The following is a 5,892-nucleotide window of genomic DNA, read 5'->3' as shown; positions in this document are numbered from 1 at the left end:
AGCCATGATGATGCACGGAGGACCCCCTACCCACCCTGGAATGACCATGTCAGCACAGAGCCCCACAATGTTAAATTCTGTAGACCCCAGTGTTGGTGGACAGGTTATGGACATTCATGCCCAATAGTATAAGGGAACTCAAGGGAAAAACAAAACAAAAGCAAACAGAAACTATTTTAAGACTTTTGAACTTTGACCAGATGTTGACACTTAATACGAAATTCCAGACAGCTGTGATTATTTTTTACTTTTTGTCATTTTTCATCAACAACAGAGGACCAATGAAATGAGAACATAAATGTGAAATCATGGGCTCACTGAAATGAAAATGTCCATGTACAGATCCTCTGGAAAAAAAAAAGACTCCAAGAGTTATAACTACTGTAGTATAAACATAGGAACTAAGTTAACTTGTACATTTCTGTTGATCACTCCGTTACGTTGCCTCAAATAGTTTTAGAAGAAAAAAATCCTTGTTTTCCACACTATGTGTGTTGTTCCCAAAAGAATGACTGTTTTGGTTCAGCAGTGAAGTCACTATCCATGAAAGACCTGTTTTGGCCAGTGAGAAAAGAACTACCCTGGAGATGAAGATGATAAGTCTTGCTGGGTCTCTCATCACTCAGAAGACTGTTCCAAGAAGGCCTTGCCATTCCCTCATTTTGTTCCTTCATAAAATGTGTCCTTTAGTTTCAAACAGATCTTTATAGTTCGTGCTTCATCAAGTCTCTCCCCATTCCTCCCAATCTATTTTTTTTTTTTTTTGGACTCTTCTTCAAAGAGCTTGCAGGTGAAGATTTAAAAGACAGAACAGACAGAGCAGAAGCTTTCTTCCAGTAGTTCTGAGCCTTGGCTTTGGACAAAACAAAACTAAAAGTTGGGCAGCTTTCCTCAATGAAAGAAGTTACTAATGGTCTTTGCACCAAACCTAGGACTTTATCATGAACTCAAAGCTTGGGAAAAAAAAGCAAGAGAATACTGTAACAAACTTCGTACAGAGTTCGGTCTATTAATTGTTTCATGTTAGATATTCTATGTGTTTACCTCAATTGAAAAAAAAAAGAATGTTTTTGCTAGTATCAGATCTGCTGTGGAATTGGTATTGTATGTCCATGAATTCTTCCTTTCTCAGCACGTGTTCCTCACTAGAAGAAAATGCTGTTACCTTTAAGCTTTGTCAAAATTTACATTAAAATACTTGTATGAGGACTGTGACGTTATGTTTTAAAAAGAAAAAAAAAAGGTGTTAAGTCACAAAATGCGGTAATAAATATTTCATTTTTGATTTTTTGCTAGACTTTCGTGTTTTTAATCATGTTTAGCAGAGTCTGAAGTTATCATGAGAGATGTCTCAAACACATTTCCTATCAGTATTGAGAAGAAAGGCTGGAAAAATCAGAAACAAGCTTGTCATCGCATTAATAGAATAATTGAATGAAAGACCATCTGAGGTTATATATCTCTGCTGATTACTGATATCAGATTTTTGCCAGATTGAACAAAATTTGAAATATTGTCTCACCAGCTTGCATTTCAGAGAGATATGTCTAATATTTGTACTACCTGCTGATAACATAGAAGCTGAGTTTGAGTTGTGAAGGCGCAGGCATGAGATGATTAATCCCATGTGTGTACATGTATGTGTGTGTACATCCATAACCACAGCAGACCATAATTCCAGGTATTTAGCTCAGAGGCCAAGAATGGCTTTATTGCAGGAATAGGTTTGGAAGTTTTAGGAGGAGAAAAGAGGCTTGGGCTCTAATGGGAATTTTTCATATGTGAGGACTGTATAAGCTAGCTTTTGAGATGGGTTTACTCCTTTTGTTGTCTTCAGCTGTTTTCAGAAAAAAACCCCAAACCAAAGCAACAAAGCATCGGCTAATGACAGAAAATGTTGATTTGACATTTTGTATACAAATAGTTGGAGTAGAAGCATGGTTAAAGGTTTGTTTTTTCTTAAGCAAAAGCTTCTGGCATTTTGAAGGAACTAAAGGAGAGTTTGAACTAGGAAAACATGAGCAATGTTAGAAAAAGCAGCCTCTCACCTTCCTCAGTGGCACTGTTAAGTCAGCAAGAGTGGGATGGGGCCCAAAGAGCAGGGGAAAGCCCTGCCTTTATTCCTGGGAGGAGGGGAGTGGGAAAGGATTTGTAATTAACTTTCTAGGAAACAAAAATTACCAACTTCAACATCTGTAAATTTGTAAACCTTCTCCACCTTCCTTCTCATCGTTCCAACTGGACAGGGTGTCTTTAAAAACTTTGAGTGACAACTTTTACCCTTGGAATGTGGAAAGAGGCTCAGCCTCATAGTTAATGTTTAATTTCTGAGCTGAGCAAATGGACCCACGCTGCTGGTGGCAGAAGGGAGGATGCCAATAGAATGGGTGTGAGGATTTATTTAGCAATCGGGTCCTGCTTTGTGGGCATCTCTTATAAGGCTTTCGTATGAAATTTAGATTATGATTCCCTGCTCGGCTTTGATGCTCTCTATCCTGGTCAAAATCACATCAACCCTTCAATCGCGTAAGAAGAGCACAGCATGGGTGCCCATTTCCAAATTCTCTGATTTTTGTGGATGCAGAATTTAAGAAGGCAAGATTATTTGTGTTAGCACCCTAAAGGGGAGGCTTTTATTTTTATTTTTTTAAATCACTACTTTATTTTCTTGCAGGTCTTTTCTCTAGAATTTGAGAAGAAATGTCAGAAATCACATTGGTAGAAGGAAAGGGAAGAATTTATCCATAGCAGATTATTTGTTGTTATAATGATCTAAATATGTGCATTGCTGTGTTGTCTTTTACTTTCTTTCTTTTTTTCTCACCCTTTTGGGCTGTGCTTTCCATGAGATGTCTTGCTGAAATCCAAGGTACAATATCGTGCAGAGATTTCTCCGTCTGAGATTTTCTGTTTAGCATGGAAGGTTCCGATTTTGGTATTTTTAAGAACTGCTCAGCTGTCAAAAGCAAACAAAACGGGAATAATGTTTTGACAGCGGTATAGTGTTAAAGAAAATACTCGAGTCTGAATAAAAATTGCTTATGCTGTGGGAAACGAAGGGTAACAGAAGAAACACCTTTTGTTTACATACACGCATGTTTATAATCCCAAATTTCCATTTCGCCGAGCGGGTCTGGGTTGGGAGTTGTAGTCACCATAAATGAGGGATTTTTCTTCCAGATTTTGCTGCCTTTAAGGCGAAGAGAGGAGGGGAGCGCACCTCCGGCAGCGCTGCCGCCCGAGCCCTGCCCGTCGCGGCGAGCGGGCACCGCAGGGCCGAAGAGGAGATGCCGGGGGCAGCCGGGCGCTCCCCACCTTTCATTCATAGCCGCAGAGAGAGCGAGGGAGAGAAAATTGCCCCAGACCAGGTTTGCGAGGGCCGGGGGGGAGCCGGGAGGGGCCGGGGCCGGGCCGGGCAGGGGAAGGGGTGCGGCGGGGGCACGGGCTGGACCCGCTCTCCCTTGTGGGTTTTGCTCATCGCTCCAGCGGCTCTCTGGGCTTCCCGAAGGGAGTGAGGGTCTGCCGGCGGCGCCTTTGTGGGAGTCAATCCGGAGCCATTAGCCCCACTATATGGCTGATGCGTGTGCTAGGAAAAAGCCCCATGGAGCCCGGAAAACGCCCGAATCTTTTCCCCAGGCTCGACCGCGTCCCCACGCCGCGCGGAGCGGCAGGAGAGGGTTCCGCTGCGCGGAGGGATGGCTGCGCCCCACGTCTCCCCTACCACATCCCTGAGTTCAGCCGAGAGGAAACGGGGCCGGCCTTTTAACTCTCCTGACAGCACTTGGGGAAAAATCAACCCCGCCGGCGCTGCGCGGGAGCGAGCCAGCTCCGGGCTGGGGAGCCCAGCCGCTGTGGGCTGAGCAGGACCGGATGGGATGAGGGGCGGGTGGGGGCAAGGTTTGCAGGCAGATTTTAATATTAATAGTTTTGGTGGCGAGAAAGAGACAGACAGAAGGGAGGTTGCTCCTCTGGGCAGAGTCTCTGCGACAGTGATGATGGATGACCCCGCACGGCTAAATAACTCCTCCCCTTCATCCCCACACGGTGTCAAAGCTACTTTACTTGCAGCTTTAGGAATAAAAAAAATTAAACACCTTCACCCCATTCCTTGCATCGATTTATGGATCATTATGAATCAATTACTGCTCTCAATATTTTAGAATTTGCTTACAAAAAAGAGGGTCTTGTGTCTGGAGAAAAAAAAATTTAATTTTTGCCTTAGTAAGAAATACGGAATCTTCTTGTACAGGCCTGTGACTAAAAAATCGCTGCTAATAATTGCTGTTTAACAATTTTCCAGGGGCCACATTACTGGGGACGGGGTCAATATCTTTGGTGTGCATCTCCAAGAGCGCCATAAAAACTGGGGGATTCCACAATGTGCATAGAATACGTGTGGCGCGTGCAACCTCGTTGCTTAACTATTCCAGGGAAAGACAGAAAGAGAGAGAAAGAGAGAGAAAGAGAGAGAAAGAAAGAGAGAAAGAGAGAGAGAGAGAGAGAAAGAAAGAAAGAAAAAGAAAGAAAGAAAGAAAGAAAGAAAGAAAGAAAGAAAGAAAGAAAGAAAAAGAAAGAAAGAAAGAAAGAAAAAAAGAAAGAAAGAAAGAAAAAAAGAAAGAAAGAAAGAAAGAAAAGAAAGAAAGAAAGACTGATTTTAAAAGCCCAGAAGCGAGCTCCGTAAGACACCCCCTCCCCCCAAGTGCCGTGAGGGGGTGCGGGGCCGGGACCGAGCTGTGCGCCCACGGGGCAGGACAGCGGAGCCCGTCTCGGTGGCTGAGTGCAATGGGAAGGCGGCTTCAGCAGGGACAGAAAGTGTGTGAAGTCGGATTTCTCTCCCTTTCTCTGTATTCTCCCATTTGCAGCAGTGTTTGAGGATCTCAAGGTGTTTCTATGGCTACCTTGTGTATGTGGGAGGGTCATATGTGGGGGTGCCCAAGAGAAAAGGCAGCTCTTGGGTGATCATTTATCAATGTCACCCACATAATGATTCTCTCTACAGCCTTCTATTGATGAGGATAATTACATTAGCTCAGAGTGACTGATCAATGAAAAACCACCAAACAAAAACTTCTTTACTCTTCTATAATACTAAAAACCGATACAGAAATAAGATAGAAAGGGAGGGTGGGATTTCCCTTTCCTTCCCTTTAGCAATTATTTTTGTAACGAGCAAGGGAAAGCAAGGAAGTTTTATCCGATTAGTTTCCTTTTCAGAAGAGGCTACCATTTTGTGAAAATGTTCCCTTAAACCTCTTGGCATCACCCCGTGCCTAGTAAAAGCAAATCGTTATTTAAAATATTAACTACTACTTCTTCCCTAGACCCTAAATCCTTTGCTTTTACAGTTGTGTTTTGTGATCAGAGGGCGGGGGTTGGAGGAGGAGGGAAGAGCGCGATAGTTTGGAGCTGCGGAGAGGGAAAGGGACGGCAAATAACTTTTCTTGCTCAATTTCAACTGTCTCTGTTTGTCAGGTTTTCTTTGGTTTTATCACTTCATAAAGTGGCTCTATTAAAGATGGAATGTGGCCTCCGTGAGATGCTGCTCTGTCGGTGAAAGCTTGCAATTAAATTACGGGTTCGTTCTTTCCAGAGTTAAAAATCAATGTTTTCTCAATTAAAGGGAATTTTAATGCTTTTATTGGGAGTTGTTAAGGACGCCGTAAATTTTACTGTAATGCCTCTAAGCTCCGAAGCCCTGCCAGTGGACAGGTTGATATTCATGTTGGTTTTGGCGGAAGAGGTTGTTGCTGGTTTTGTTTTCTCTCTAAAGGGCCTTCTTCAGAAAACTCAATCATTTTGAATAACTGCAAGACAAACTGATGCAAAGGGGCGGGGGAGCGCAGGCTCTTCCTTCTGCCCTCCTCTCTCCATTTCGTGCTGCCATCAGCTCCT

At 43.2% G+C, this 5,892-nt stretch overlaps 1 protein-coding gene and 1 long non-coding RNA gene across 10 annotated transcripts in view; both read left to right on the top strand.

The window, feature by feature from the left end:
* The window catches only part of MEIS2 (Meis homeobox 2), a 173,832-nt gene extending 173,682 nt beyond the window's left edge, over positions 1-150 (top strand). For all 9 annotated transcript variants that reach the window (XM_048305908.1, XM_048305911.1, XM_048305909.1 and 6 more), the window contains one exon: positions 1-150. This exon is cut by the window's left edge and continues 160 nt beyond it. The gene's annotated coding sequence lies outside the window, so the exon portion shown is untranslated.
* A 69-nt stretch (positions 151-219) lies between these two features.
* On the top strand, positions 220-4,099 carry LOC125327037. Its single transcript, XR_007204119.1, has 2 exons — positions 220-3,368; positions 3,637-4,099. It is a non-coding gene; the product is annotated as an uncharacterized LOC125327037 (long non-coding RNA).
* The last annotated feature ends 1,793 nt before the right edge of the window (positions 4,100-5,892 follow it).

This window comes from Corvus hawaiiensis, chromosome 6 (genome assembly GCF_020740725.1).
Source record: "Corvus hawaiiensis isolate bCorHaw1 chromosome 6, bCorHaw1.pri.cur, whole genome shotgun sequence".
NCBI lineage: Eukaryota > Metazoa > Chordata > Aves > Passeriformes > Corvidae > Corvus > Corvus hawaiiensis.
Note: the sequence above shows the minus strand (reverse complement) of the source record. Positions and strands in the feature narration are given on the sequence as shown.